This window comes from Solanum pennellii, chromosome 8 (assembly GCF_001406875.1).
Source record: "Solanum pennellii chromosome 8, SPENNV200".
NCBI lineage: Eukaryota > Viridiplantae > Streptophyta > Magnoliopsida > Solanales > Solanaceae > Solanum > Solanum pennellii.
The window spans coordinates 56,625,270-56,633,138 of NC_028644.1; the positions used below are offsets into that span (position 1 = coordinate 56,625,270).

Here is a 7,869-nt window from a genome sequence, read left to right on the forward strand (position 1 = left end):
TATCCTTCCGAATTATTAAGAAATCATTAATTCCTATGTTGCCATTATTGAGTAGCTACTTAATTTATTTTATTTCTTTTTGCAGAAAAAGACAATTCAATTGTTTCTATTCCACTAGTATAATACTAATATTATTTGATAACCTACCTCTAGTAGTTAATGAGTAAAAAAATGTGCTCCCTCAAATATTCCCACCCTTAAAGAAGTGAGACCACATAGTGGCTGATTATTAGTGGACAAGGGTAATGTTGTTAATTATTCCCATTTATCTCCAATGTTAATTTATACATGGGACAAGGGCTTAGGATATTAAGCAAATGGGAAACTTTCACATATAGTCATTTAAAAATAATTAATTACTCTTCATAGCTATAGTATTATAATTACAATTTGTGGCTACATGTTATATTAAAGAGAGAGGCGAGCGAGTCTGGGAGCGAGAGAAGAGAGGCGAGAGAGAGGGGGAAAAGAGTGGGATAAAGGTGAATTGTATATGTATATTGGTTAGATAATTGTATATTATATATATGTATTTGTATTTATGGCAAGAGAGATTCGGAGAGGGAGGAGAGAGACGAGTGAGAGAGGGCAGAGAGTGGGAGAGAGGTGAATTGTATATGTATATAATTGTATATTATACATATACATTTGTATATAGGGAAAGCGAGACTGGGAGAGGGAGGAGAAAGACAAACGAGATTAGGAGAAGGAAGAGAGAGGCAAGCGGGAGAGGGCAAAGAGTGGGAGAGAGGTGAATTTTATATGTATTTAGGTTAAATAATTTGTATATTATACATATGTATTTGTATATTCTGGCGAATTACACATATACAAAACACGACTAATTATACAAATCCGAAGTCAGCCCACGTAATTGATGTATAATGTTAGTCAAGAGTGATAATTATAGCAAATTATAGCTATGATGATTAATTAAATAGTATACGTTTATGTTATTGCGTAATTTTCCCTAAGTAAATTACATGGACCATTAACCATCAACTTAAATTGCATATTTAGACTCTATTTGTGAATCAAATAGTCGTAGTTAATGAATAGTTTAAAGTTACCAATTTAAATTTTTGGGAAGAATTAAAATAGTTTTAGTTCTCGAAACGACCTAGCGGGTTGTTACACATATGTGGTTAGTGGATTCTCCATCTTCAACAAATTTTTTTGTGAGGATGAAGAAACAGAGGAGAATGAATATTGCTGAAACTAAAAAGTTACTTGATGAAGAGAAGGGTGTGTTACGAATTGAATCTAACACTGTAATGCTTATAGACTCTAAAGAAAGGCTGGATTTGTGAAGAGAAAAAAAGGGCAAAATATGGTAACTTGAAATGTGGCATGTCATGGCATTTAACAACCTATGTTAATAAGAATGATACTTTTAATCCAATAGATTCATGAAAATGATAATTTTGATCTGAAATATAATTTAAGAGTAAATTGAGTTATTTCCGTATAGTTTAAAATGAAAACTATTATGTATTATTTGTTTTTTTTAGTAAGAATGACCGTAATTAGGAACAAAGAGAGTACTTATCTTTTTCTGCTTTCGTATTAAAAAACTAATGACTGAAATTTTGACTAATTTGAATGTGTTTCAGTCATGTTTGACTTAGCGGAGACATACATAAAAAAGATAAAGAGGTCGTTTGATAAATTGTATTAGGAAAATAATGCATGTATTAATCTTATGTATTACTAATATCTTGTCTAGTATTCTTTTTCAACTGATCTATAACTAATACTTACATTAGTTATACATTTTATTGTGTATTACTTATACCTTGTTTGGTATTCTTTTTCAACTGATCTATAACTAATACTTGCATTAGTTATACACTTTATCTTATATTAAGGTGTGCATTGCTAATACCATGAATATCTAGGTATTAGCAATACAATGATTTTAATGCATACATTAAATTGATAAAAGACTTTGTTGTCCCTCAAAACCTTTTTTACATATTTTTCGCTATAAAAGTGGAGGGTATCTTTGTAAATAATTTTTTTAATGCAATACGCCATTTTTAATGCATCAAATCAAACAATGAATCATAATAATCTATGTATAATTAATGCAAGCATAACTAATATATGCATTACTAATACAAGCATTACTAATACACTATATTTAGCATTATTCTTACACACTTAACCAAACGACCCCTAAGTGTTGTTACATAAATTTGTTAGGTTTGTGATTATTTTACAAATTGATGATTAAGATTATTGTTTATAATACATCAAACTTTTGTTTCGAATTCGAGATTATTTGGAGTAAATTTAAGTGTTAGAAATTTGAAAATAAAATTATTTTTTTTTGACAAAAAACTTTCACATGCACAAATCACCTTTTAACCAAAGAAAAAAGGAAAAACAATGCACATGCCTGAAACTTCAACCCATTTTTACATGTACGGGTGTGTTTGCTATGAAAAAAAGGTTTTTCGAAAAAAACTTGAAAAATAAATGAAATATCTTGATAGAATATTGGGTGTTCACTAAGAGTCAATAGACCAGATCCCTTGACACAGTAAGAACAGAATGTAAACAAAGGCAGTAGTCAGCATCCAATATGCGCCAATGGACTAGGTCCCCTGACTCGGCAAGAACAGTAGCTGAAATAAGTGCAGAAAGTAAATAGCTGAAGGTAAAATCTGCATAAGAATTTTACATGAAAACCTCCTTGCTTCAGGAAGTAAAACCACGGCCTGTGGAATATGATTTTTAACTATTTCACTAGTATTTATTAAGAAAAAGTGAACTCAGTTACAACCAATATGAAAAAAAGTTGTTAATATCACAACCAAGTAATAACCCTATTACTTGAAGAGCCTAAGTAGATGCAACACTGCCCACTAAGCTATTACCCCTAGATAACTTAGTCGTTTCTAAGTGGATACCACACCACACACTAAACCACCTAACTCTAGATGATTTAGACTTTGACTAAGACGATACAACACTGACCACTAAGCTATTACCCCTAGATAACTTATACTTTTCTAAGTGGATACCACACCGCCCACTAAATCATCTAACTCTAGATGATTTATAATTTGACTAAGCAGATACAACACTGCCCACTAAACCATCCTACCTACCTAGATGACTTAGAATTTTTACTAAGCAGTAACAATGTTGCCCACTAAATCAGTTAACCTTAACTAACTTAGACTTTTAGATGAATCTAAACAACGATCTAATTTCTTAATAAATTTGGAACAAATTTACAATGTAAGCATGAAAGATATAATCCTAAAACAACTAGATGACAACTTGTAGCTCTATCAGGTCCCTGTTACTCTTGAGAATGATACTTCTTGAATATGGCCTTTGATTTTTGACCTTTCGAATTTTCTGAAATTCAAAACTTTGTTTGCCAAAACTTGTGTTTGGATTTTTGGAAATGAGACTATATAACCATGGACATAAACCCTTGGGACAAATCTATTAGTTGTGAGTCTGTTGTCATGAAAATTTGTGCACTAACCACATCTGAGTTTGCAACTTTTTGACTGTTGTCTTTTCGTCCTTTTTTCTTACGCAAACTTTTCGGGACCAGGTCCCTTGCTGCGTTCTTTGATGCTTGAGTTCTTCGACAAAGACTTGCTGACTTTTTCTCTTCTTCAATGAATGAACTTAATATGTTGTTTGTCATGTTGAATGTATCAACCATAAAAAGTTATTAACCACAGTTCAGACATCCTCTTTCATATTGTTAAGTACGTTGGCGCCTCACCTACCACTGACAAGACAACTTTACAATTTTACACTATTATGTATTATATGGAGAGAACTTTGCTAGGGACCAGGTCCCTGCATTTGTGAGCTATTGAAACAGACTGTCTCGTCCACTCTTCTTATTGGTGCAGTACGCTACACTTTCACAGTGAATATGAAAAGTATGAGAGCTATATATATATACATACATATATATATATATATATATATATATTAGCAATTTAATATGTAACTAGATATAGATAAAATGTCATGACCTTGACCGTTATGATAGACACCCATACTAACTCTCTAGTGGGAGAACCATTAATACTAATTAGCTAACCCAAGAACTACACATTCAAAGATACTGAAGTAGGTCTGAATGTAGAATTAAATTAGAGTTCCCATAAACTCCAAAAATCTAACAACGACTATCAAAACATTGCGAAATTATTCCCTAGAAACTGAAAGTCAATGTACAAAACTAAATGAACCATAAGTCTAAAGAAAATTACACAACTCTGAGAGCTAAAACAATTGATCATCTATGGTACTAATCTAAGTTCGTAAGAGGGACTAAGAACTCATGGCAGCCTAGAAGAACTGACTCACCCTTGAATTTGATTGATCAGTGATCTTCTAAAAGAGGCATGTTAATAGCCACCTGAAGATGTCATTCACTCAACAAATAAAGAGCAAGTGCAGTATCAATACATAACCACACTTTACTGGTAGAATCACGTGGCTATTCCCGTAAGCAAAATATAAACAACAGTTACAACATAGTAATATCAATTAGATAACATAACCACATATATCAATTATCAATCATGAACAACCTACAATTACACATTTTCTTTAAAAAGTAATCACGACAATTCAATAATTATCTCATGGAACCCAAACCCAAATTGTTAGTGCACCGGAACATGATATCTGATCCAAGTTAGTGTGTCAGAATGTGATATCCATTCCAAGATGAAGTGGGTACCTGACATTTGATCCCAGTTAGTGTGTTGAAACGTAACACCCTTTCCATTTAACAAGCCACAATCACAATCACAATGTACATTCTAAAAATCATATAATGAAGTGTTGATTCATGACATACAATTATTCGTACATACTGATTTGAATTAAGTGGGATCAATAGTGCAACATTCGTATATATACATACATTAAGATGAAGCAACTACTAGCATACATCACACACAATAAGGAATCAACCATCACGTACCTTGAAAACAAACTTGAATCATCCTAAGAAACTTGATTCTCCTTTTTTAAATTCTTTCCGCTTGTTTAAGGTCTACAAACAATCAATTCAATACAAGGATCAATAACTAAGGTCTAATTTGTCCTGATTATGACAAACACAAACCCAAACCTAAGTCCTAAATTATGAACCTAAGGTTTAATTAGGGCTTTTTCGCACTATTTAATTTAGTTCAAAACCCTCCCCAAATTATATATAATCAAGATTCTACATTTTATGAATTAAAAATAGATTTGGAGAGTGAAAATCTTACTTTTCACACCAAAAGTTGTGGGAAACTGTTAAGAAATCACTTGGGGACGTCTCCTAGCTCTCAAGAATGAAACTTGCTAAAAATAATATTTTTAAGGTTTTATTTCTGATGTAAGTCGCGACTGTCCCACTATGGCGGCCCCCTATCCCGCCACAACGGCCCCGTCCTGGACAGTATAGTCCCGCCCTAGTGGCTTGCATGGAAATAGAGAGTCGAATTATGAGTTTGAAACCCCCATTTCATGAAACACCTTCATCTCATGACACACAAAAACTACATGTTCACGCTAAGATTAGTTTCCGGAGTTCTACTCATCTGAATTCGATTCCATAATGAGTTCCTTAACATCTTAGCTATTTACTCCTATAATGAAATTCTTTGTTAGGTTTCTCATTCACTACCAGATCTTCCTAAAATTAACTAATTATGATTTCATCCAAGTCTAACTAGGTTAGAAAACTCAAGTTACTACTAAAAAGTTTTTTGACCTAAATTCTTTCTCCGATGACTTTTCTATAATGCGGGAACATGTCGTTACAATCGATACCACTTTACCCATTACTTGTCTTCGAGTGACAAACTAGAAAAAACGATCTAAATTTAGCGTGGAGTAGCACCTGAATCGAAGAACAACTAGATATTTGTCTCACATTTCCTTCTCAATTTCCCAAGTTGCTTCCTCAATCAGACGATGCTTTCATTAAACTATCACAAACTTAATCTCTTTGTTTCTCAGCTTTGGACATCCTGATTGAGAATTGCAATTCGTTCCTCCTTATATTGGAAGTCTTTGTCTAACAACACTTAGTCCTATTTTTATGATGTAATCCCTGTCACGATGATGTCTCTTTAACATTGACACATGAAATACCAGATGAACTCTCGATAGGTTAGGAGGTAAAGTTAATGTATATGCTACCGGCCCTGCACAATCAAGAATTATTATGGTCTAATGTATCGAGGACTAAGCTTTCCCTTCCTGACAATCTTATCACCCCCTTCATGGGTGATAACTTAATAAGAACTATCTTACCAGTCTTAAATTCCATGTCTCTTACCTTATGGTCTACATATTTTTTCTGTCTACTCAGGGTTGCTAAAAGCTTAGCTTGGATGTTTCTCACTTTATCTTGAATATCTTTCACCAAGTCAACCCCAAAAGGTTTCACATCTCTAGCCTCAAACCATCATATGAGTGATCTACATCCCCTCTCATAAAATGCTTCAAATGGTGTCGTATTAATGTTAGAGTGGTAACTGTTATTATAAGAGAACTCACACAAAGATCTGCGAGTGGAAAGTTGTACTAAAAGTGAGTTGTATGCCCAATTCATCATGTAATTTCCTTCAAAACTTGAATTTGAACTACGTACCACATTCTGAGATGATAGAAAATATAGCCTTACTATCTTTTTTAGATACACCTCAGCCAATTGTTGCACATTATAATCTATCCTGACTGAAATAAAATGGGTTGACTTTGTCAATCTGTCAACCACTACCCAAATAGTTACAAACTTCCCAAAGTCTTGAGAAGACCAACCATAAAATCTATCATTATTTTTTACCACTTCTATTTCAGAATTGGCATTGTCTGAAGCAAATCTGTCGGCCTTTGATGCTAATATTTTACTTTCTGATAATTTTTACACTTAGCCACAAACTCTGATATATTTTTCTTAATCCCCGCCACTAATATAGTCGCTTCAAGTCTTGGCAGAGGCGGATCCTGAATTTCGAGTCTCTGGGTGCCAAGTAGGTTCATCGGTTAAATTAATTTTAGGCTTCAGTCGAATTATTCATATTTTTGGTCTATGAAAATATGGACAATAATAAGATGACACAACAAATTCTTTGTGCATGGATCATGCTAATCTTTTCCGCATTATTTCAATTTTATCAGATGTCTCCAACGAAGCAAAAGTTTATCGTTTTAATTTAGATGCTCTTGTTGAAAGTTGAATTCAAGACGGACAACGGAAGATTTTTTTTCTCACATAATATTTGGAAAAAATCACTTTAGCTCAATTGGTTGACTATTTGAACTCTCACCTTATAATTTTCCCTTCCCTTCCCTACCTCCATATATAAATAGAAATTTTCACCCCACATTTGATTGAGATCATAAAGTAAACAAAGTTAAAACTTTCAATTATACTATAAATAGCATAAATATTGATCATTCATTTATAATTGTACTCGACAAGTTTTTACATTTTTAAAACGATCAATGACGATATCACTGCTTATATTTATAATGGATCACTTTTATAGAACCCGCTAGTCAAATATACTTATAAATTACTACTCCATATTAAGACAACTATTAGAATCAAACAAAAATAAATAATGTGTCGCTATCATATTAAAGAAGCAAGTTAAAATTGCAAAGGGGTCTCGGCAACAAGTTAAAAATTGCAAATGGGTCTCAGCAGCAAGTTAAAAATTGCAAATTAAAAAACTCCCATGGCCTCAGTGAGATTCAAACCCGCAACCTCCATATCAGATTATGACCCTTAGCCAGCCGCGCCAGAAGGCCTTTTGGTTCCCTAGGTGGCACATTTAATATTTGTAAGTATATTGTAGATATATACCTATATAT

General features: G+C 33.0%; 1 non-coding gene across 1 annotated transcript; it reads right to left on the minus strand.

Moving 5' to 3' along the window:
• Nucleotides 1-7,083: 7,083 nt before the first annotated feature.
• Nucleotides 7,084-7,186, minus strand: LOC114078500. The gene has a single exon (XR_003580180.1). It is a non-coding gene; the product is annotated as a U6 spliceosomal RNA (small nuclear RNA).
• Nucleotides 7,187-7,869: the final 683 nt, after the last annotated feature.